The following is a 24778-nucleotide window of genomic DNA, read 5'->3' as shown; positions in this document are numbered from 1 at the left end:
TCTCCTACTAATCACCAAATCTATTATACTGATGCTAGATGTAGACAACCTCTCCCTGACTCTGCTCCAGGGAGGCAAGGAGGCGCCACTATAAACACTCGCCTGCGCCAGAACGGGCTGGGCCGACCATCAGGCCCCACCGGGAAGAAGCCTTGGGCCGACCATCAGGCCCCACCGGGAAGATGCCAAACGGCGCAATAGGCGGCGACGTAAAAAAAAAAAAAAAAAGTGTGAGGGGCAGTAAAGAAAGTAACCTTGCCCAGGGTCAGGCACCACAAGGACTCAAACCACAAGAAAAGACTGCAAAACATAGAGAGGATAATGTGTTTTGCTTCTTACTGTCTGACAACAACAATATCTATAGCCACTGAGAACTGAAGAAATGTTTTGAGAGATCTAACTAATACAAGTCCAATATATAGTTCTGGAAATGAGACAGCTTTCTGTATTATGTACTGACAACACTACCTGCACAGAACACACCAGCAGGACATGAGGGATAACTTTCACCAGTCCTGCCCCTTAACCCCTTGACTGGATTTCCTACAAGAAGACCTCACCAAGCTACAGCAATGGAACAAAAAGTGTCTGCTACAATTCACTGAAAAAAAATGTACAGTCCTGCACCTTGGGAGGGGATATCCAGCACACCAATACCACATGGGAAACACTCCACTATCACCACAGAGGCAGAGAAAGACCTGGGACTGTATGTTACTGGGCTACCAGTGAAGGACAAATCCTGGCCAATTGCAGTGGTCGGATTAAAGACCCCCACACTCACCTTGAAGCAGAGCGCCTGCCAGTAGCGGCTGTGGGTACGGATGACGTCATTGATGGTCTGCACAGCACTCTTGTTGGGCACCAGCTGGGGCTCAAGGGGGGGCAGCGGATCCCCCAGCAAGGCCTTGGCACACAGCGTCATGCAGTAGCTGATGGTGTTGAGGCTGAAGCCGCCCTCCAGTGCCAGAACCATGCGGCCCTCGGCCAGGCCAGACAGAAGGGCCTTCATATGTTCAAAGCAATCGGGACTCACGCAGCAACCTGGGAGTGTGTGTGAGGCTGTTACTTTAGGTATGAGATGCATGAAGGGAGGAATAAGGGAGGAGGAAGAGAAAGGGAGTCCTGTAATATGAAATGCAATGGTTAGGCTGTGTTACTTTAGGTATGAGATGCATGAAGGGAGGAATGGGGGTGAGGAAGAGGAAGGGAGTTCTTCACTATGGAATGCAATGGTTAGGCTGTGTTACTTAAGGCATGAGATGCATGAAGGGAGGAATGGGGGTGAGGAAGAGGAAGGGAGTTCTTCACTATGGAATGCAATGGTTAGGGTGTGTTGCTTAAGGCATGAGATGCATGAAGGGAGGAATGGGGGTGAGGAAGAGGAAGGGAGTTCTTCACTATGGAATGCAATGGTTAGGGTGTGTTGCTTAAGGCATGAGATGCATGAAGGGAGGAATGGGGGTGAGGAAGAGGAAGGGAGTTCTTCACTATGGAATGCAATGGTCTGAGATGACAATACATCAGGATACAATATAAGGAGACTACAAAATGCTTCATTGCATACACATGGCAGCCCCTGAAGATGAGTTATTAAGGCAGATAAAAATAAATAAATAAATAAATAAAAAAAAAAGCAAAAAGAACAATACAGAAATTTTGGATAAGAAAGAACACTAAAGGAATAAAGAGAGGAAAACAAGAAACCCAAACAGTGAAGGAGTGCACCAGGGAGTGCTGTTATGAAGCCAAAACTCCCGACCATGAACTGAAAATATAATTATGGAGAAAGAACTGAACTGAACTGAACAGATAGTGACAGAAAAAGAGAAAGAGGCAGCAGCAGGTAGTCATACAGATAGTGACACCATCCACCAACCTCCAAGTGGGTCCCCGCACCAACATCAAGGCTGGCAGTGACCAGGACCAGCTGTGGGTTGAACTGGAAGGCCACGGGCAGCACCACCTGAGTGAGAGCCTCTGCGTCACCCATGCCACTCTGAAGCAACACAAGAAAAACACTGTGGCTTTAGTAAACACGACTTCTTCCTCCTGAACTGTGGCTGGGAGGGAGGACACTCGACGATGAAATACCAGAGCTGAGGACCATAACTGATTCTTGCATTGGGAGCTTGGATAGCATGGTGAACCTTCATGTGCTGGACAGGGTTGTGTGGATCTAGACATTGATCACTGGGAATCATAACAGGAAAAGAAGAAAGTGTCAGGTAATTGTGACTGAATAAAAATGCAATACTTCGGCACCAGTGTGGGGAGAAAAATACTCAGAGGACTTAGCACTCGAGGGTTAATTTTCTGATTTGCAGCTGGGAGGAAAGACACGGGGTGGTGAAATAGCTGAATCAAGGGTTTAGCTGTTAAATCTCTCTCTCTCTCTCTCTCTCTCTCTCTCTCTCTCTCTCTCTCTCTCCCCTGCCAGCCTAGTTTCCTTTTTATCATTCCTTCTTTCCTTAAATTTCCTTGGACTCTTCCCTTCTTGCTCCATTTAATTATTCCTCTTTCTACTCCTCCTTCCTACCATCTTTCCAGGCCTCCTTTTCCTTCCTTCCTTCCTCTCTTTCCAAGTGAGGGTTGGAGCACTATTTCAAGTTGGTTAACATGTGTTTGAATAGGTATTTAGAACAATCAAGACACCTGAAACTGATCTCTCTTTTGGCCACTTAGGCAATTATGGATGAGTAAAATATTGTGCCAAAATTGTTCCTGGTCCATGTAATGTGTCTATGTATTTTTGGGGGGAGAAAGGACGGACTCTATCTACTTTACCTCCCTTTAATACAACCTTGGTGATGCTGTTGTTATGTCCATTTATTCTGTTTGTCTCACAGTAAGCAAACTGCATTGCATTTCTTTCCTCTCCCTCTTCCTTCTCTCCCTTTTCCTGAATGGTTCCTGTCTCTTGAGGGAAACAACCTCTCTCGAAATAGCTGTTCATTTATTTGGGAAAAAACAAACTCTGGGCACCTGGCTCATAGTTGTCATCATCTGATTAACCTTAAAAAATGCAGCATTGAAAGACTCCATCTAACGTCTTCACTACCAGGTCAATGAACACAGTACAGATAAACTTATCAATTCACGAAAGGTAATACAGCAAATGTCAGGAGATAACTGGGAGTACCTACCTATCACACTATCTATCTATATATCTATCTAGGCATAGTATTTGGACATGAAGAGCTCTCAGGTCAAAGGCAGGTCTGGTGAGGGTCAGAGAGTAGGACATGAAGCAAGGACCAGTGAGCAGCATTCTCAAACTGTAACAATGTCTGTGTAAAAGTAATTCCAAAAAAGGGTCAAGGGAAACTTGGTCCCATGAAGGTGCAGCACACTTGTTAACCCCTTGGCTGCAGATTTCCAGCCAGAAGACAGACCTCACCAAGCTACAGGAGTGGAACGAAAATGTCTGCTACAATTCAATGAAGAAAAATGTAAAGTCCTGCACCCTGGGAGGGGATATCCAGCACACCAATACCACATGGGAAACACTCCACTATCACCACAGAGGCAGAGAAAGACCTGGGACTGTATGTTACCAGGCTACCAGTGAAGGCCAAATCCGTGCCAATTGCAGTGGTCAGGTTAAAGACCCCACCCACTCACCTTGAAGCAGAGCGCCGGCCAGTAGCGGCTGTGGGTACGGATGACGTCATTGATGGTCTGCACGGCACTCTTGTTGGGCACCAGCTGGAGCTCAAGGGGGGGCAGCGGATCCCCCAGCAGTGCCAGTTGCAGCGGACGGGCTAATATGTGAAATGTTCAACAAATAAATAGGACACAGAGTAAAAGGAATGCAGTGATATGTAAAAAGACCCATTCTACTTATGAAAATTAAGTAGACTGAACATTCTAACACAGGGAAAACAAGAAAATTTTGACCTCTCCCTCCCTACTGGAAAGATTCTACGAGCAAACCATTTTGTGACCATTACTAAACATCTGGAAGGGTAAAGTGTGACCAGGTGCAAAAAATATCAAACATGCACAAGAGAAAGGAAACTAGAACATAGTTATCTACATGAAAGATAGAAAAAGTCTCTGCCTCTACTACATACCTAGGTCGGAACTGTCAAACGCCTCCGCCCTTCACATCAATTATTTCCAGAGGCCAAAAACGAGACCAGGCGGGTTCTGATGCGTGTTGTTTAGGTTCACGGTACAGAGGAAGGGTCAAACCACCACCAGGGCTATAAAACTACTCCTGGAAATGCCCACAACTCCTGTGAACGCCTCGATCATTAAATAGGTGACCTTGGGCGTGGAAATGTTTGAGCATATTACCCCTAGACTGGTAGAGGGTGACCAAGGGCAAAAAAATACTGAACATGCACAGGAGTATAGAAACAAGAACATTTTTATCTACCTGAAAGGTAGAACAACAGTCTCTGCATCTACTAAACACCAATAGGTCAGAATTGTCAGAAGCTTCCACCCCTTCACATCAACTATTTCCTGAGGCCAAAAAGGAGACCAGTTGGGTTCTGATGCGTGTTTGTTTAGGTTCACAGTACAGAGAAAGGGTCAAACCACCACCAGGGCCATAAAACTACTCCTGGAAATGCCCACAACTATCATGAATGCCTTGTCAAACAGGTGACCTTGGGTGCGGAAATGTTTAAGAATGCGACCCCTAGACTGGTAGAGGGTGACCAGGGGTAAAATAAATACACTGATCATGCACAAGAGGAAAGAAACAAGAACATTTTCATCATCTACCTCAAAGGTGAAATAACAAATTGTCTGCATCTACTACACACCTACACTGGCCCTGTATTCTCAAACCTTTGGGCACCCAAGTACACATATTTAACAGGGCTTCCATAGGCGTTGTGGGCATTACTAGGGGTAGTGTACTGTACCTGGTGGTAGTGTGGCCCTTCTTCTGTACCATGAATGTGAAAAAAATATTCATGAAAACCCAATTAACCCCCTTGACTGAGGAATTCCTACCAGAAGACCTCACCAAGCTACAGGATTGGAACAAAAGGTGGCTGCTACAATTCAATGAAGAAAAATGTAAAGTCCTGCACCTTGGGAGGGAATGTCCAGCACATCAGTACCACATGGGAAGCCAGGCTACCAGTGAAGGCCAAATCCGTGCCAATCGCAGCGGACAGGCTAGTCTTTTTTGGCCTTTGGAAATAGTTGACATGGTGGGAGGTGGAAGCGTTGAGAATACCGACACTGGTGGAGACTAAAAGCTGACTAGTGTGCTAAAAAAATCTAGCGTTGACACAGGCACACACACTAAAAAAGGTCCTGCTCACCACCATCCTTTCCCCTGAAAAGAGGAAACAGAATGACCCACTTTGGCAAGACTCATGCATTTGGGAGTTAGTAAGTTATGTCTTCACACATGTGACAAAAAGTCAATTCCTGCTATACTTTTATTGGTGCAGAGAAGAGCAATGAAAAAAAATGTCCTCGAAACACTTTTTTGATTTATGTGGTTTCATTGATTTAGGTATTTATAGACTGATTTTTTATTATTATTATTATTTATTTGTGTGTGTGTGTGTGTGTGTGTGTGTGTGTGTCTCGTCAGCAGAGATATGGCCCTCACCTTGTTGCAGGAAATGTTAATGTTGTAGCCTTGGCCAGGTCCCGTCCCCACTCGTCGTAGTTTGGGTCCTCAGAGGATGGGAAGAAGAGGCCGTGGTCGTGGCGGTGGAGGGACACGTACAGCACCCTCGGCTCGGCCACAAACAAATGCTGGATGCCGCTGCCGAGGTGCACATCCTGGTCCACCACCAGCACCCTGCAGGCCACAGAGATGGTGTTGAGAGTACAGTAGAATGCATACACACACACACACACACACACACACACACACACACACACACACACACACACACACACACGTGTAGGCGAGATGTGAAAAAGTTTAGCTTCCCAAAGCATTGAGCTATGGAATAGACTGGAGGAGGAGGTGGTTTGTGCAAGAAACATTCATGATTTTAAGGAAAAGTTGGATAAGAGAGGATATGGAGACGGGACAGCGTGAGCGTAGCTCTTTTCCCGTATGTCACAACTAGGTATATACAACTAGGTAAATACACACAGACGGGACCACACGAGCATAAAGCCCAGGTCCTGTAAAACTACAACTAGGTAAATACAACTAGGTAAATACACACACACATTCACACCACACACCCACATGCACACACTCACACACACACACACACAAACACATAACAATAAATCAAGGTGGACGGAAGAAACTAGTGGAGTCCCCCAAGGATCGGTGTTGGCTCCGATTATGTTTGCAATATATATAAGCGACATGACAGAAGGGGTGAGAAGCTATGTGAATATGTTTGCTGATGATGCTAAACTAATGAGGGTGGCTAATGAAGAAGACTGTGTGGCCCTGAGCCAAGATCTCGACAGAATAAACAAATGGTCACAAAAATGTGAAATGACATTCAGTACAGAGAAGTGTAGTGCGATGGAGTTTGGTAAGAGCAGTAGACGAATATCGGGGAACTACTCTCTGAGTAATGAAAGAATCATGAAAAAAACAGAGGAAAAAGATCTGGGAGTGACCATAACAGACAAGTTATCCTTTGGAAAACATATAAATCGGATAACTGGGGAAACATACAATCTTCTTAGAAACATAGAAGTAGCATTTACATATTTAGATGAAGAAATGGTGAAGAAACTAATAACATCGATGATACATCCAAGACTGGAATATGCAGCATTAGTGTGGTCACCTAGATTGAAGAAAGAAATTAGAAAGTTGGAAAGAATACAAAGAGCAGCGACCAAACTACAGGAAACTCTGAGAGAACACACTTATGAAGAAAGACTGGAGAAATTGGGACTAACAACACTGGAGAGAAGGAGAGAGAGAGGGGACCTAATAGCATTGTACAGGATACAAGAGGGATTGGAGAAATTGGACAGGGAAGACCTAGTGGTACGTGATAGGAGTGTGACAAATAATAAGCAGTGGATAATAAGCATTATGGAAACGGGACAGCACGGGCCTAGTACGGCTCTTTTCCTGTATTTCACAACTAGGTAAATACACACCCACACACACACACTCACTCACACCCACACCCACATATACACACACACACACACACACACACACACACACACAGGACAATAAAGAAAGGGAGAGAGAAAGAGGAAAATGATAAAAGGAGATGAGAGATTTTTGATAAAGGAAGGAGAGATGGGATAAAGGAAAGAAGGAATATAAATAGATGATGCCAGATAGATAAAAGGAAGAAGATGATAAAGGAAGGAGATGGGAGAGAGGGAGTGAAGAATAGAGAGATAGAGAAGACCAAAGAGATTACAGATAAAAGAGGGAAGGAGAGATGGAAGAGAAGGGGGAATAAGAGAGACAGGTGATGCAAAACAGATTCAGGATAAAGGAAGGAGAGGAAGATAAATAGGTGATGTGAAGGAAATATTTGACAAAGGAGTGATAATGATGAAAATAAAAGGCAGAGTTAATGTGGTGCCAGGGCCAAGCAGCGCCCACCTTGGCATCCCAGCCTGTTGGCGGCGACGGCCACATTGTTGTAGAAGCAGAAGCCGTGGGGGCGGTCCAGCTCGGCGTGGTGGCCGGGGGACGGATGATGCGCATGCTAGCCCTGGCTCGGCCTGCAAACACCTCGTCCACGACCTTCAAGGAAAGAGATTGTATCAATCCTACATTGTTTTCCTCCTCTTTCATTACTGTCAATTCCAAATGCATTCTTGAGGGTAGTATATTATGACTAGTAAAAGAGTACATATAAGTGTGTGTATAAAAAGTATAGAATGCAGAATTAAAAAAAGATTACAGGCTTTTACTATAATTTTTTCCTTTTCCTTCTCCTCCTCCTCCTTATCCTCTTCTTCCTCCAATTTTAATACAGCAGTATTTTCTATTACAGGCTTTTACTATATTTTTTCTCCTCCTTTTCCTTCCTCCTCCTCCTCCTCCTCCTCCAATCTAAAGACCCAACCATGAGCAGAGACTAGAGGAGTGACTCAATGCCATTCCTTTTCATCTCCTGTCTCACATACCTCCTCCTCCTCCTCCACCTCCTCCTTTCTCTACCATCGTGAACACAACATTACTCTCTCCTACATGCACTTATGGTACTTCTTTCTCCCCCTCGTACCTGCAGCAGTGAGCCGGCCAAGAGCAGGGCACAGGCATTGGTGGCGGGGTGGAGGTAGACAGACTTGTAGTTCTCCTGAAGGGTCTGCAGCTCCTCCTCCCCCTGGGCCTGGAGGCTGAACATGAAGGCCACATGTTCCTGGCTGTGTGTGAGCTCCACCTCCTCTCCCTGGACCTGGAAGCTGAACATGAAGGCCACGTGTTCCTGGCTGTGTGTGAGCTCCACCTCCTCACGCTGGGCCTGGAGGCTGTGCAAGGATGGAGAGAGGGAGGGAGAAAAGGGTTAGATTAAGATTAGACTCTTTCTTTATTAATATCTCTTTGGCATCATCTGTATATCTCTCTATTTCTCATTTCCTCTCTCCCATCTCTCCTTCCTTTATCCAGAATCTTTCTTCCTCTTCCAACTCTCCTTCCTCAATCCTAATTCCAACAATGAGAACAACTTCTTTGCCTCAACTCAACCCAACTGATCCTACTGGCTGACACTGCATCATGTTTATAAAGCAGGTCCAAGGAATAGAGAGAGCTGCATACCCTCTGTGCTTTACTATGGGTGGCTATACAGGTGTTAGCCAGTGCAGGTGTGAAGGGAGACTCATACTAAGCAAGGCGAACAAGGAGAAGTAAACAACTGAACAGTGAACAGCGGAACAGTGACATAAACATGAACACACACATCATACAGACAGTGCCTCCACCACCCACCTGCAGCCGCTGGCCTCGTCCCAGCACCCCGGCACGCCCCAGCATCTCCCACACCTGCTGGATGCGCTCTGGCCGCTCTGGATGTTCCCTGTGTGTGGGGGGGAGAGGGGGAAAGAGGGTGAATTAGTGTGTACCTCTGTGTGTTGTGGTGTGAGGGAAACTTGTCTGGTAAAAAAGGTTGCTCTAGTACGAGGGTAGAAAGCTGCCTCAAGGGGTTATGTGTGGTCAAAGTTATGGTGGTTAAGTGTTGGTTAGATAAGTGAGGAAAGCTTTGTCTTCTAGCTCTGGTAAAAGAGTATTAAGGCTGCCTGAATGGGTGACATAACAAGGAATTGGGTGAAAATAAATAAATGGTATGCAGAAAGTTGGAAAGTTTAGTTTAGTCGGCACAACATCTGTGGTCATATGCTGGAGAGAGACAGAAGGGGAAGGAATTATAGAAGGGAACAGATCCCAGGAGATGGGACACAACCCCTGATTAATACCTGGTACCCATTCACTGCTGGCTGGACAGGGGCATAGGGTATCGGAAAAGCCGCCCAAATTTTTCCACTCCGCCCAGGAATCGAACCCGGGCTCTCTCGGTTGTGAGCCAAGTGTGTTAACCACTGCACCACGAAGTCCTCTATAAATGGTATGTGTGAGGGAAACTGAGTCTTTTTGAGGTAAAAGCTCTGATAAAAAGATGCCATGTGCTGCCTCAGTGGGTTTGGTGTGGACAAGAAATTCGGTCCAAGTAGATATGTATGTGAGGGAAACTTGGTCTTCTTGAGGTAAAAACTCTGGCAGGTACCAAGAGCTGCCTCGGGTACATCAGAGTACTTAGACTATCTTCATTATGTTTTGTCTGTGAATGAAAAAACACCTTAGTGTGTAGTGCACCTACCCTTCCATAAGGCTGCGTGTTGCTCCACCTGCTCGTCACACACCAGACACAGCCTCGGAGACTCACTCAGCACCACGGCCTCTGAAGACAAGGCACAGAGCTCCTCAGTGACTCCTGTTTGCTGTGACTGAGCTATCTATGAAAGGTGTACATCCCTCCCTCTTCCTTCTCCTCCTCCTCCTCAGCCATTATTATTAGTCCACTGCAGTACAAAGGCATTTCCTAATGTTCCCAACCTCCCTCACATCTCCTTCACTCCCTCCCTTCCCTAAACTCTCCTTTCCCCTCCTTCCCTTCCCTTTCTTTGCCTCCCTCTCCCTTCCTCCCTGCTTCCTTTTCTTTCCCTCTCAACCCCCCACTCTCTCTCCCTCTTCCTCTTTGCCTTCCCTTTCCTTTCCTTCCCTCCCTCTCTTCCAGTTTTTCCTTTCTCCTCTTCCTTCCCTCTCCCTCTCCCTCTTTCTCCCCTCCCCTTCCTTCCCTTCCTCCCTACATACCTTCCCTCCTCAGCTGCAGCAGTTTCTCACCAATCCTCTCCCTGAGCTGCTGTGTCTGTGGTGTCAGGAGCTGCATGGTGTCTCTGGTCTGTAGGCATAAGGGCCAGACACCCACCAGGCCTTGGAAGGAGAGGCTCGGGGTGAAGGTGCTGGGGTCAGCCTCGCCCCGCACCTCCTGCTGGCATAAGGACCCCTGGTACTGGAAGCAGCGCCAGTGTGCCCGCTGGACGTACTCCAGGCTCAGCAGTGTCTCCTGAAGGCTGGGGAGGACAGGGAAGGGAGAGGAAGGTCAATGTTGAGAAAAAGAGCAGGTTAACTATAGGAAAAAGACATTGTTTCTGAGATCCAAGAAAGGCCATCAAGGAAAAATAAAACAATGCTACAGGCCCAACCAGATTTCTCTTAATGACCAGACATGGATAGGGAAAATAAAATAAACAGCGACAGTAAAGTAAGGAGAATAACAAAAAAAAAAGAGGGGACAAAAACAATATTAAAACAAAACAGTTCAATAAATCCTGCATCAGAGATAAGGCAGACAGAGAGATAGATAAATGGATATAGACAAATTGAGATAGATAGATAGATAGATAAAGACAGATATAAGCAGAGATAGATAGAGAGGCATAGAGATGAACAGATTGATACAGAAAGATATAGACAGACAGACAGCTATCAGGCACCTTGGTGATGGCTGCAGGGGGGTCCAGCAGGGGGGCAGTGGTGGCCCAGCAAGGCACTGAGGGTGTGGGCGGCACTCTTGGCCTGGACGGCAGGCACCACCCACCCTGCACACACAACAGGGATTGCTTATTATTATTATTATTATTATTATTATTATTATTATTATTATTATTATTATTATTATTATTATTATTATTATTACTACTCTTATTATTATCAATATTACTATCATCCTGCTATGTAATAATAATTGTCTAAGCTATTTTTTAGATTTCTGCGCCAGGGCCATCAGCTGGGAGGTGAGGCGTGTGTACAGGCCTGGCCACACCTCCAGCACCAGCACCACCTTGCCCCACGCCAGGGCCATCAGCTGGGAGGTGAGGTGTGTGTACAGGCCTGGCCACACCTCCAGCACCAGCACCACCTTGCCCTGCGCCAGGGCCATCAGCTGGGAGGTGAGGTGTGTGTACAGGCCTGGCCACACCTCCAGCACCAGCACCACCTTGCCCTGTGCCAGGGCCATCAGCTGGGAGGTGAGGTGTGCGTACAGGCCTGGCCACACCTCCAGCACCAGCACCACCTTGCCCTGTGCCAGGGCCATCAGCTGGGAGGTGAGGTGTGTGTACAGGCCTGGCCACACCTCCATCTCACCCTGAAACACCAGATGGTAAAATAAAGTATAATAAATATACTGTATTATTATTATTATTATTATTATTATTATTATTATTATTATTATTATTATTATTATTATTATTATTATTATTGTGTTTGGCTTCCCTGTTGAGAGTGGTCCATAATGGGAGGTTTGTGATATAGTTGAGTAAAATAAAATATACATATACCATCTATTATTATTATTATTATTATTATTATTATTATTATTATTATTATTATTATTATTATTACTATTATTATTATTATCATCATTATTATGAGGTTTGACTTCCCTGTTGGAGTGATTCATACTGGCAAGTGTCTGGATGAGGAGACAGAGCTGAGAACATCCATGAATTTATGAGAGTAAGTACAGTTGTATGGAAGCAGATATGGAGGCAGGTCAACACAAGCTTAGGTAAAATCCTGTATACTATGACTAAGTAAATGCATACAGGAAACAGACAAACAGACAAGCAGGCAGACACACACACACACACACACAGATCCCCACAGATACATTGTGACCTAAAATGACCTTGGAAATAGAGAAAATTGAGTTCAAGCTAAAAATATTCATGAATTTAAAGTTAAACTTTATAAACTGACATTTGGAGACAGGACCATACCAGTGTAAATCATCCTGTATATCACTAGGTAAATACACACACACATACAACCTCCACCCCAACACATACACAAGAGCCAACAAGTGTAGCTCAATTCCTATATATCACAGCTATAGTCTGTTCACTTAATTCTGACCCAAGCTGACAACATAAACCTAAGCGTGTTCGTAAGCACAGTGCAGATTAGCAGAAAGTGCTGCGTGAGATAAACACAAACAGAGGTTAGAGAAAGAAAACTTGGAAGCCACAGCAGCAGCCAGTCAGCACACAGCTTGCAAACACACTTAGGTTTATGTTGTCAGCTTGGGTCTGACTTAAGAGAACAGACTTTAGTAAGGCTTTAGGCCAAGAGAGAGAGAGACTGAGAGAGCAGGACTTGCCTTTTCATCCCCCACTGCCGAGTCATAACCAGCAGACACAACACTATAACTAACTCAGGACCAAACTAGAAGAGAAAATAGTCATGCTTAGGATTCAAACGGCACACCAGGTTCAGTCTAGCCTCCTCCGATCATATGCTGAGGTTTATTCATAGGTGTGTGTGTGCTCTGAGGGACAGTAGAGTGCTTGCAGCTATGAAAGGTTGGCAGGACAAGAAAAGACCATCCAATGCATTTTCTCAGACCAATTCACAACCATTCAACTCTGAGGTTGGTAATATAAGACATTTTCGTTTCTCACATCAACTAGGTATTTCTAAAGGTCAAAGATGGGACCATTTGGGTTCTAAGGAGTATTTCTTTAGGTTCAAGTGTCATGCCTCGAGATTTTGATTTTATCTTTCCTACGACTCAATAATCCCACACGTCCTCTGCGTGTATTGAAACACAAGGGAAATTAATCAAGACAAGGAGAGGGTATTCACTGGCTGCCTGGGATTGAACCCGCGACCAGCGTGATGGGAGAACCACTCCTTACTGAGTCGGCCAAAGAGGTACCTCACTGGCCAAGTGGGTTATGGGGGGCTCCCTCATCAGGCCTAGTCGCCGCACTACACAAGGAACAGAAGAAGGGCCAAACTACCACCAGGGTCATAAAACTACTCCAGGAAATGCTCACAACTCCTACGAAAGCCTTGTCAAATATGTGAACTTGGGCGGCGAAATGTCTAGTACTACGGCCCCGAGATCCAGGTTATAAACATTATGAGTAAATAGAAAAAGAGTAAATAAATATATTAAAAAATCATCAGACATGCTAAGAGTTGCTCCTGTAAAAGTGTGCAGAGCTGAGTGGCAAGAAGAAAGTGTCACTTTCAGAGAGAGAGTGTCTTGATACTTCCCTCCTGAAAGTGTTCAAGTCATAGGCAGGAGGAAATACACACAAAGGTCTTGAGGCTGTTCCAGAGGAGGAGATGAAAGAATGGAGAAGCCAGAAACTCTTGCATAAGAGATTTGGATAGCACAAAGCCATGTGGTGAAGGGACTGATGAAGCTGCATTGGTTGGACATGGTGTATGGTAGCATCAGACAGCCTGGCAGCAGCATGCAACTCAGCACCTGACCTCAGAGGCTACACATCAACACACACAACTGGCTCTGACCTCAGGACATCCCAGGGCAGCCTTATAGCCAGTCCACACTATCACCAACTCAGGGCTTAACTGTAGAGAGCAAAGCTTGGTGAGATAATAACTATTACACTAATGACTTCAGGTATTGAAAAAAATATATTATCACTAACAGATATATGGTTGAGGACAAAAATGTTATATGATCACCAACTCAGGACTGAACTGTGGAGGCAAAGCTTGCTGAGATAACACCTATTACACTAATGACTTCAGGTATTTAAAAAAAATATATCACTAACAGATATATGGTTGAGGACAAAAATGTTATATGATCACCAACTCAGGACTGAACTGTGGAGGGCAAAGTTTCATCATCATCATCATTTTGTTTAGCGTCCATTTTCACTCTTCATGAGCGGCTGGACGGTTTATGGCTGGTAAATCAAGCCATTTTCAGTTTTTGGTACAAAGTTTGGTGAGAGAATAACACTGATAATATAATACTAATGACCAGGTATTGAAAAAAAAATATAACGCCATCATATGTACAGTTGAGGACAAAAATATTACACAATCACCAACTCGGGACTGAACTGTAGAGGGCAAAGACCGGCGAGATATTAACATTACTTACACTAATGACTTGACGTATTGAAAGAAATTATGCATCATCACTCTCAGATGTACAAAACTGTCTGAACGGTGTTGCCAACTCAGGACTGAACTGTACAGGGCAAAGACTGGTGATATATCAACATTACTTACACTAATGACTTGACGTGCTGAAAGAAATTATGCATCATCACTCTCAGATGTACAAAACTGTCTGAACACTGTTGTGGTGCCCTCGGCTCTCCTGCTCTTCATTTAAGGCACCACTGCGTGTGTGGGGGTTCACAAGAAAACAAAACTAAAAACCATAATAAAAAAAATAACCGCGAAACCAATTCGCGGTGTGGAATGGAGTCCAAGACAATCAAGAAAACGTTAAATTACTCTGACAACCCTACTCTCTCCTCGTGTCTGTGTTAATGGAGAGAAAAAAAAAATTGGCAGCGTGTTAAGTATGACACGAAGGAGGAGGGAGTAAGGGTGACTCCTACAAGTGATTAACGTGGAATATGGGGAAGTAATGTCACTATCTCATCATTTTGTGTATGTACCAGTGGCCAGTAATGCTTCTCTCTCTGTTTCTTTCTTCTTTCTCTCTCTGCTTCTCCTCTTTCCTTCCCTTCCCTCCCTTCCCTTCCTTTCCCTTTCTTTTCCTATCCCTTTCCTTTGTTTTCCATCCCTCCCTTCCCTTCCCTTCTCTCCTTTCCATCCCTTCCTCTTCCCTCCCCCCATCCCCTCCTACCTCACCTCAGGCCTGCTGTGTGGCCTGTCCGTGGTGCACATCCCAGTCCACTATGAGGGTGCGGCTGAGGCGGTGTGTGTTGAGGGCGTGTCGGGCAGCCAGCGCCACGTTGTTGACGAGGCAGTAGCCGCAGAACTCACTCTCCATGGCGTGGTGGCCGGGCGGTCTGCAGGATGGAATCACAGAGGTGTGTGTTAGAGTATTGATGTTAAACAGTAAATGAAGATGATGATAATGTGTCTTCCTCTCCTCTCCTCTCCTTCCCTTCTCTTCTCTTCCTTTCCCTTCCTTTCTCTTCCCTTGTTAGATGCATGGAGGCCAAGTACAAGGCTGAGTGAGAGTGAGGAGACTGGGGTGGTTTGGGCACATGAAGAGGAGGGAGGAGGGTAAGGCATTAAGGAGAGCTGTCTGGGGGGTCTGAGGCACAAAGAGAAAACTTGCTGCCAGCTCTTGTTGGGTGTGAAGGAGCTGAGTACAGGGCTGAGAGCAAGGAGACTGAGGTGGTTTAAACATGTGAAGAGGAGGGAGGAGGGTGAGGCATTGGGGAGAGCTGTCCAGGAGGTCTGAGGCACAAAGAGAAAACTTGCTGCCAGCTCTTGTTGGGTGTGAAGGAGCTGAGTACAGGGCTGAAAGTAAGGAGACTGAGGTGGTTTAAACATGTGACGAAGAGGGAGGGTGAGGCATTGGGGAGAGCTGTTGGGGTGGAAATTCCAGGCTGCCACCCACCAGACAGGCCAAGGAGAGCATGGAGGCAGTGTGTTGAAAAGGACTTGGCAACACTGGCCACTGAAGAGGCTGAGGCAAGGGACAGAAATAGGTGGAAGTATATCACTGACTGCTGACAAAAGACATGCAAAGTCTACCCACAGTGGTGCTAACATTAATGACAGCAGACTTTTACCCGCATTCCCAGGTGGAGGTGAAGGACTAACACACACACCTGACAATAGCAAAGCTGTTCTGAAGTCTCCCGGCAGCCACAGCGTCCACCAGGTCCAGTGTGCTCCCCGCCGCTAGCAAGGCACTCTCATATGTGGCCTGGGGAGAGAGAGAGACTTATTAGCAGAAGAGGAGCAGCTGTTGTGTGAGGCCTAACCCTGTTGTTGTATAGTGTATAGAGACTTTGTTATGGTGGATGAGCCCTGTTTCAATATAAGGTGATTAGAGTAACAGGGGTGACCAAATCAGTTAAGGCAGTGTTCTGTTGTAGTAGTTTTAGTAGTGTACAGGAATGATGAATGAACAGATGGATGAAGAAAAGAAGGAAAGAGAGAGTCAGATTGAGAGGCAAGGAAGAAAAGAAGGAAAAAGAAAGATTGGGAAGAAGAAAAGTGGGAGAGAAAGAAAAGGAAGGAGGGAAAGGAGAGAAAGAAAGGAAGGGAACAAAGAAAAGAAAGAGAAAGAAAGGAAGGGAACAAAGAAAAGAAAGAGAAAGAAAGGAAGGGAAGCAGAAAAGAAGGAGAAAGAAAGATAAAGGGAAGGAAGGAATGCAGGAAAAAAGAAATGACGGAAGAATCAAATAAAAAAGAAAGGAGTGATGAATGAATGAAAGAACCACAGAACACACACACACACACACACACACACACACACACACACACACACAGACCAGGAAACAAGGACTCACTGGATAGAAGAGTATGGAAACAGAGCATGCAGCAAGGTCCTCCAGCTTGTTGGCGTAGTAGTAAGGGTAAGGGAGTGGAGTGAGGGTAAGGAAAGGGGTGGAGGGAGGGAGGAAGGGCATTATTATTATTATTATTAGTAGTAGTAGTATAATTATTATTTTTATTATTATTGAGATTTCTGAGATGGCAACAAAGTAAAATAAAACAATGCTCTAGACCCAAAGTTCCCTTAATGAGCAGACATGGATAGGGAATACAAGAGAGACAGTGACAGCAAAGTGAGGGAGAGAATAAAAAGAAAAGAAAAAGGGGGGACCAAAAACAACACCCAAGGTTCACTTCAGGAGCCCAATCAGGTTCCAAATGATATATAGCTCCTAAGAAACACTTATTCATCATTTACCTTCCCTGGCAAAATGTGAAAGCTGAAAAATTTCCTTCCTTTCTTCCCTCCTCCCTTCCATTTTTTATTTTTTCCCTCTTCCCTTTCTTTCTTTCTTCCTCCCTTCCTTTCATTTCCCTGAAATCTACCTAACCTCCATTCAATCACCAATATGACCAATGGAGAGGAACAAACTCTCTCTCTCTCTCTCTCTCTCTCTCTCTCTCTCTCTCTCTCTCTCTCTCTCTCTCTCTCTCTCTCTCTCTCTCTCTCTCTCTCTCTCTCTTATTCTTCATATTCTAAACATCCCTCTCCATCAATATATACTCTCTCTCTCTCTCTCTCTCTCTCTCTCTCTCTCTCTCTCTCTCTCTCTCTCTCTCTCTCTCTCTCTCTCTCTCTCTCTCTCTCTCTTGCACGCATCAGATATGTAAAATGATTATCCCTTGCCAGTGTGTGTGTATTTACCTAGTTGTAGTTTTACAGGGCCTGGGCTTACGCTCGTGTGGTCCCATCTCTGTATCTGTATTTTTTTTTTTTTTTTTGTGTGTGTGTGTGTGTGTGTGTGTGTGTGTGTGTGTGTGTGTGTGTGTGTGTGTGTTGGGGTCCTAATCTGTCAATCAGATTGTATTTTACTGACAAAATGTGTGTCAAATGTAGCAATTTTAATATGGAATGCCACATAAACTGTACTGCATTGTAGGGATCTTGCTTTTCCTCTCCCTTAAGTCTGGACATCTAACGCCACCTAGTAATGAAGGGGAAAAACTCACACTAAGCTGCACACAACTTTCTACTCTGTCTCATTCCTATGCTATACAAATCCCTTATGCAGGAGTAAACCACCGTCTGCATTCCTTTATCCCTTTCGCTGGTACACTCTGGAAAAAAAAAAGCTTCCTTTGTCTGTGTTTCCTCCTGCCTATGACGAACTCTTTCATGAGGGGAATATCAAGACACCTCTCCACCTGTAACTGACTCTCTCCAGACCACTCACTTCTATCTACTTTTACAAGAGCAATGCATAATGGGCTTTTTTTTCCCCTTGTGCTGCTCATTTAATGGAAAAAGGAAAAAGAAAAAAAAAAAGCTTCTCCCTCCCTTGACCTCTGCCTTTTCCTGACCTACTAACAAAGACCAGAGCTGCCCAGCCTCAACCTCTGCCTCACCTGCTTCTCCAGACTTGCCATCGGTTGCTGCCGCTGCCATGCCCCCGACAGGAGGCTGACCCTGCGGGGATTCCTGGCTGACGTCTTCCTCTGGGGCGTGTCTTCCGTCATCCTGCAACACAAAGGTTCACCTTCATCAACTGGTTAAGATTTATTTCAGTGGCAATATTTGGCCAAGGTTTTTGATATGGGGTGATTTTTCAATAATTTTAAATGTAGAAATTCAACTGTCACAAAACAGAACCTTGAGGACACATTATTGTGGGATAAATGCCTAACAGATAGGTAATAACCAATATCTATAACCATTGCAAAGTGGATCACAGGGATTTATCAAAAATTACCCCGTGTGCTGCCACTCTATGTTTTCTGGGGTGAGTACAAACCCATCAAAGCCTGACATGATAACCAATATCTATAACCATTGCAAAGTGGATCACAGGGATTTATCAAAAATTACCCCGTGTGCTGCCACTCCATGTTTTCTGGGGTGAATACAAACCCATCAAAGCCTGATGTGATAACCAATATCTATACCCTTGCAAAGCATATCAAGGATTTATCAAAAATAATATACAATAATCAGTGGTAGGCATTGCAACCAAGAAAGGACCTTGCACAAGCACTAGGTAGCTTATGACACACTTGTGAGACCAACACTGGAATACTGCTCCACGGCATGGGATCCTTACACACACAGAAACATTGATAGGCCTGAACAAATCAACACCAAGGCGGCTAGGTTCATTACAAACAATTACACTCGAACGCCTGGCATCACAACACGGATCAAACAACAGATAAACATGGAACCTCTTCACATACGCAGACAAGCACACAGACTAACACTTATGTACAAGATCACAAACACTCACACTGACATTGACCCACACACATACTTACACAACGCAAACAGTCAATGTACTCGTAACACACACATCCATAAATACCAAACATATCACACTAACACCGATGCATACAAGCACTCACACTTTCCATGCACCATACATGACTGGAACAGCCTCCCTCAACAGATTTTAGACTGCGGTACAATAGACTCATTCAGAAAACAAATACACACTCACTTGTCACCACAACACACCAACACTAACAATTACACTTAATTCACTTCCCTCCCCTGCACACCCGGCTCCCCCGTCACCCAACAGCCAACACAAATATGCATGTTATGCACCTGAATGGGTGCCCTGCGTATTACAAATCAAGATCAAGATCAAGGTAATTTAGCTGTGCAGGTGTAACTACTAATTTTGCACTTGTGCACCGGCATGAGTGCAATATTACACAAGACTGAGCACTGCACTGCTGATATTTACTGAAGAACAACACTGTGCAGATCACTGCACAGCGCCCCACCACTAAACTTAACAGATCTATTCAAATTTAGCATCACCTGCTGGGTGGGGCTTTGTCCCCGTCAACCCTACTGGCAGACCTTTCATAACAAATGTGCAACCTCCCCTTCAGACCTTTTTGTTCTAGCTCCTGATCTACCCACTAGAGGCCACCAGCACTAAATAGCACATGTTAGTACCCAGCTTGAACTTAGGAAGAGGTCCTTCAGTGTCAAAGGCATTCCTTTGTGGAATTCCCTCCCTTAATCCCTAGTCACCCTCCAGTCTCTACCTCTATTTAAATCAGCACTAGCTCATCATCTTGGGGACAAACTTTTGGAATATCATTAAATGGACTGTAGCTCTACATCTAATCCTATAAATTACATTACAAATTGACTGCATATGATGGACTATCCAGCTCTTTCATTAGTATTTGTTTTTGTTTATGTAATTATATATTGAGAGCTGGCCCATCAGCAGAGTGCTGGCTTCCCTCGTCATCATGCGGACTGTGGGGTCGGGAAGCCCACCAGGTGAGTAAACCAGGTGAGTTAGTTTGAAATATCCAAATCTGACACAGCACCTTCTTAGGGGGCCATTACCTTTGTTCCCCCTTGACCCCTGGCGTGTGTCATGCACCACCCACTCAACAGGAACAGCAGGCACCCATTTAACTGTTTCTGCAGGGAATGGTTATGTAAAAAGCTGATCAGCAGTACAAGGCACCTCAGTAAGGTGCCCAGCAGCCGCGCGGGGCGGCGGGTGTGATACTGGAGGAACACCAAGGGCCGGGGGGCGTCTTGGCCATGCCGGTCACACACTCCATCATTACCTTCCCTTCGTGGGATCAGCTTCACCTAGGCTTAGGCATGCCCCGCTAGGCCTTGTTCAGGCTGTCATGGTGGTGAGTGTCTGGCAGGAGGCTGTGGGTGTGTAGCGGTGAGTCTGCCGCCCGACCCTGCACGGAGATGACACACACACACACACACACACACACACACTGCCTGTCGTGTGTCCCCGCCAGGCCACACGCAGCAAACAGTGGACAGTAGTCTTGCCCCGGGTAAACGCGCGGCGGTGCTGGCAGAGTCGCTGCTGCCAATGTTTGTGTTTTTTCAACGGGACGCTTATGTGCCACACTTGCTCATATTCCTTTTCCTCGTTTCTGAGTAGTGTGAGGATGAAACTGTTTTGCTCCTATTATTTATTCGTTGTTGATTTGTGTCGTCACTGTTTGTGGGTACTGGATTCTCACCAACCACCGGCTCAGGGACCAACGTGACGGAGGTGAGCACCGAGGCAACGCGCAGAACAATTATATACGCCCCAAACCTTACCCTGCCCTCCCTACACACACACACACACACACACACACACACACACACACACACACACACACATGGAATAATAAAAAAAAAAACTGAAATATTTATCTTAAACGTGAATTAAGGGTCATCAAAGGAGGAAGAAAATTATATTTATATTCATAACATCATAACAGGGCTTGAAAACTTAGTAGACTGATAGTGCCCTCCCCTTGACATGAGTGTGTGTGTGTGTGTGTGTGTGTGTGTGTGTGTGTGTGTGTGTGTGTGTGTCATCACCATCATTTCATGGACGCCTGCTCCTAGGAGCTCCCACCAGGGGATGGCCACGGCCGAAGAGCTTCCAACTTTCTCTATCCAGACACTCCCTCCTTGCCTGCTCAAAGTTTATCAAAGATCTTTCCCCCCTCTCCCCAAAGTACTCTTGCACCCTATCCCTCCGTTTCACTGGAGGTCGTCCTCTAGCATTCCCTCCCTCTATCTCACTCACATACACCCTTCTGGTCATCTTACTCTCCTCCATTCGCTCCATGTGGCCAAACCACTTTAAGGTCTGTCGCTCACTTCTTCCACCACTCCACACTTCTTCCCTTCACTTCTGTGACACATTCCAAAACGCTCGTACACACTTTCGTTACTCATTCCATCCATTCTACTCACACCACAAGCACTCCTCAAATAACTCATTTCCACTGCCTGCACTCTAGACCTCTGACTTTCATTCCAGGCCCACTTTTCACTTGCATATGTGAGGGTTGGTACTATTATTGTATTTCTCAAATCCCTCTTTACCTCCATTCTCACACTTCTGCCATTCATGATTCGTCCCAAAGACCCTACCACCCTTCTTCCTTGCAATGCCCTTTCTCTTATCTCTCCCTCCATACCACCATGCTTACACATGACTGATCCAAGGTACTTAATCTCATTGACCTCCTCCATTTCTTCACCTTTCAAATTATTTTGCATTCTTTTTCACATTCAATTCCCACTCTATATGGGCATACAAAATCTACAACCTCACTTCTACTTCGCTCACAAACCATCACTTTACTTTTGTTGACATTTACTTTCAGCTTTCTCCTGTTACAGACACTATAAAAAACAATGACCAAATTTTGAAGGTCACTTTCATTTTCTGCAATGAGCACCGTGTCATCAGCAAACAGTGTTGAATTCAGTACCCACTTCCTTCCCTCATCGAACAGTCTTACTCCAACTTTTCCAACTATGCCCTTCATTTCTCTAATGACACCATCCATATAAATATTGAATAACCATGGTGACATGACGCACCCTTGTCTTAAGCCCACTTTTATCTCAAAATGTTTACTTGTTTCTCCAGTAATTTTGACACATGCAGATGCATCCTCATAGAAAAACTTTATTGCACTAAGCAGTTTTCCTCCCACACCATAAATCTTTAAAACATCCCACAATGCAATCCAGTCGACTCTGTCATAAGCTTTTTCCAAATCCATGAAGGCAGCGTATAGTTTCTTTCCTTTTGCTATTATTTTTTCTACTACCATCCTGAAGGCAAATATCTGATCCACACAGCCCCTTCCCTTCCTGAAGCCTCCTTGCTCTTCACTGATTTTCTCTTCTGTAAGTCTTTGCACCCTCTCTATTATGACTTTTCCATATACCTTTCCGGGTATACTCAGGAGACTTATACCTCTATAGCTCCCACATTCCCCTCTCCTGCCCTTCCCCTTGTAAACTGGGACAATGATGGCTTTCGTCCAGTCTGCTGGCACCACTCCCCCCCTCCCATGCTACTTCACATATCTTGACCATCCATTTCACGCCTTCATTTCCTCCACACTTCAACATTTCTGCTGTGATTCCATCAATTCCTGCTGCCTTTCCATTTTTTAATCTTTTTATTGCCTGATTTATTTCTTCATATGTTATACTTCTTTCTTCATATACTCCTCCTCTACCTCTACTCAAAACTGCTGCTGTTACAGCTGCTGGACATCCACCCTCAAAATTCATTAAGTTTTTGAAATATTCTCTCCATCTCTTTCACAGCTTCCCCGTCTTTCAACATCTTTCCATTCTCATCCATAACTTCATTTATTTTACTTGAGGAGATATTTTCTGCATTTCTTTCGTTTTTTACCTCTTTCCAATATGATTTCCTGTTCCCTTTATATTTTTCACTTAGTCTTTTTTCAAAGTCTTCATCAACTCTCTTCTTACTTTCTTTTATTGCTTGTTTTAATTTCATTTTGCCTTCTCTATATTTCTTTTTCCTTTCCCTTTTACTTGTTCAGCCACATTTCTTACTTGAGTTTTCTTAAAAAGTTCCCTTTTCTCTTTTACTATCCTCCTTATCTCTTCTGTCCACCATGAATTTCCTTTTCTTTTTCCATCTCTCACCACTTTCATGCCTAACACTTTTTTTGTTGTAGTTACCATTATTTCTTTAAATGTTCGAAAAACTTTTTTCAATATTTGTACTATCTTTTACACTTTCCCATTTTTCACTCAAGGCTTCTGCCATTTCACGGTTATACTCATCTTTTATTTCTTTTTCCTGTAGCTTTTCTATCTTCAGTATTTCCTTTTTTACTTCACCTTTCTTTTCAAGCACCCACTTTTCTTTCATCTTTAACTTTGCCAGCACTGCAAGATGGTCAGATCCATCGAACATTCCTCTTACTACCTTTGCGTCACAAATTTATTTTCTAACCCTCTCATCTACTGCCACATAATCAATCAATCCTTTTTGCTCATTATCTTCTCCCCTCCTCCATGTGTATCGGTGGATATTCTTGTGCTGAAAGAAGGTGTTCGCTAGGAACATTCCCCTCTCAGCACAGACATCCACCAGGCACTCTCCATTTTCATTCTTCCCAGGTATCCCCCATTTTCCCACCACATCCATCACACATTCATCACCCACTTTAGCATTCATATCTCCCATCATAATAAGTTTAATTTCTTTCTCAAAACTCTTCAAACATGCATTCACTTCCTCCCAAAAAGCTTCCCTTTCTCTCAGTCCTTTTTTACTCTTTCACATTTACTGAAGCATAAATACACACCCATGCCTACTTTTCCTTTCACCCACACAATTCTTGATCCCTTCCAACCATAATCAGTCACACCATGCCACACTTTCAGACATCACAATAGCACATCCTTCCTTACTCCTGCCTCCGTACTTCTCATCTATCCCCGTCCATACAACACCCCCAGGCACACCCTCCCACGTACCCTCTCTACCATTACTCACACCAATTCCTCGAATATGTGTTTCGCTCACTCCCAACACATCCACTCTACCATTTACAAAATTTTCAGTCATCACTCTCCTCTTTTCCTCACCACCTAAACCATTCACATTAATAGACACCAGTCTCAGACATTCCTTTCTCTTCTGCCGCCCTCTGGCCATCGCTCCTGCCTCTAAAAACTCAATAAAAGTATTAGAGGCCACCAATAGGTGGCCAGTCCATGTAGTGTTATGGAGACTTGCTCCTTGTCAAGGCTAAAAGGATAAAAACAAAGCAGCTGATGGTCACTGCCCCCCTCCCCGTTGGTTCTACCCCGCAGGGTATACTAACGGTGCGCACCACGTGAAGGTAAGGATGGGGTAGGCTACCTTCCCAGTCAGAGGGTAGCCGTATATTCATGCCACATTTAAATATATTTTTATGTAACATATCAACTTAAAAATGGGCTCTTAACTGATCCACGAAGGGCACTACTTTTTGTACAAAATTTGACACATTTTTTACCATTTACCTGAACTCTGCAGCCTGTCGCTGAGCCACACCTTGATACATCAGTAAATTTTGCCCTCACTATCATGGACTTCGTTT

General features: G+C 44.7%; 1 pseudogene; it reads right to left on the bottom strand.

The window, feature by feature from the left end:
* Window positions 1–186: 186 nt before the first annotated feature.
* LOC126993503 (histone deacetylase 6-like) lies at window positions 187–18370 on the bottom strand (annotated as a pseudogene).
* Between the last annotated feature and the right edge of the window lie 6408 nt (window positions 18371–24778).

This window comes from Eriocheir sinensis, unplaced genomic scaffold (assembly GCF_024679095.1).
Source record: "Eriocheir sinensis breed Jianghai 21 unplaced genomic scaffold, ASM2467909v1 Scaffold623, whole genome shotgun sequence".
In the NCBI taxonomy this organism is placed as follows: domain Eukaryota; kingdom Metazoa; phylum Arthropoda; class Malacostraca; order Decapoda; family Varunidae; genus Eriocheir; species Eriocheir sinensis.
Note: the sequence above shows the minus strand (reverse complement) of the source record. Positions and strands in the feature narration are given on the sequence as shown.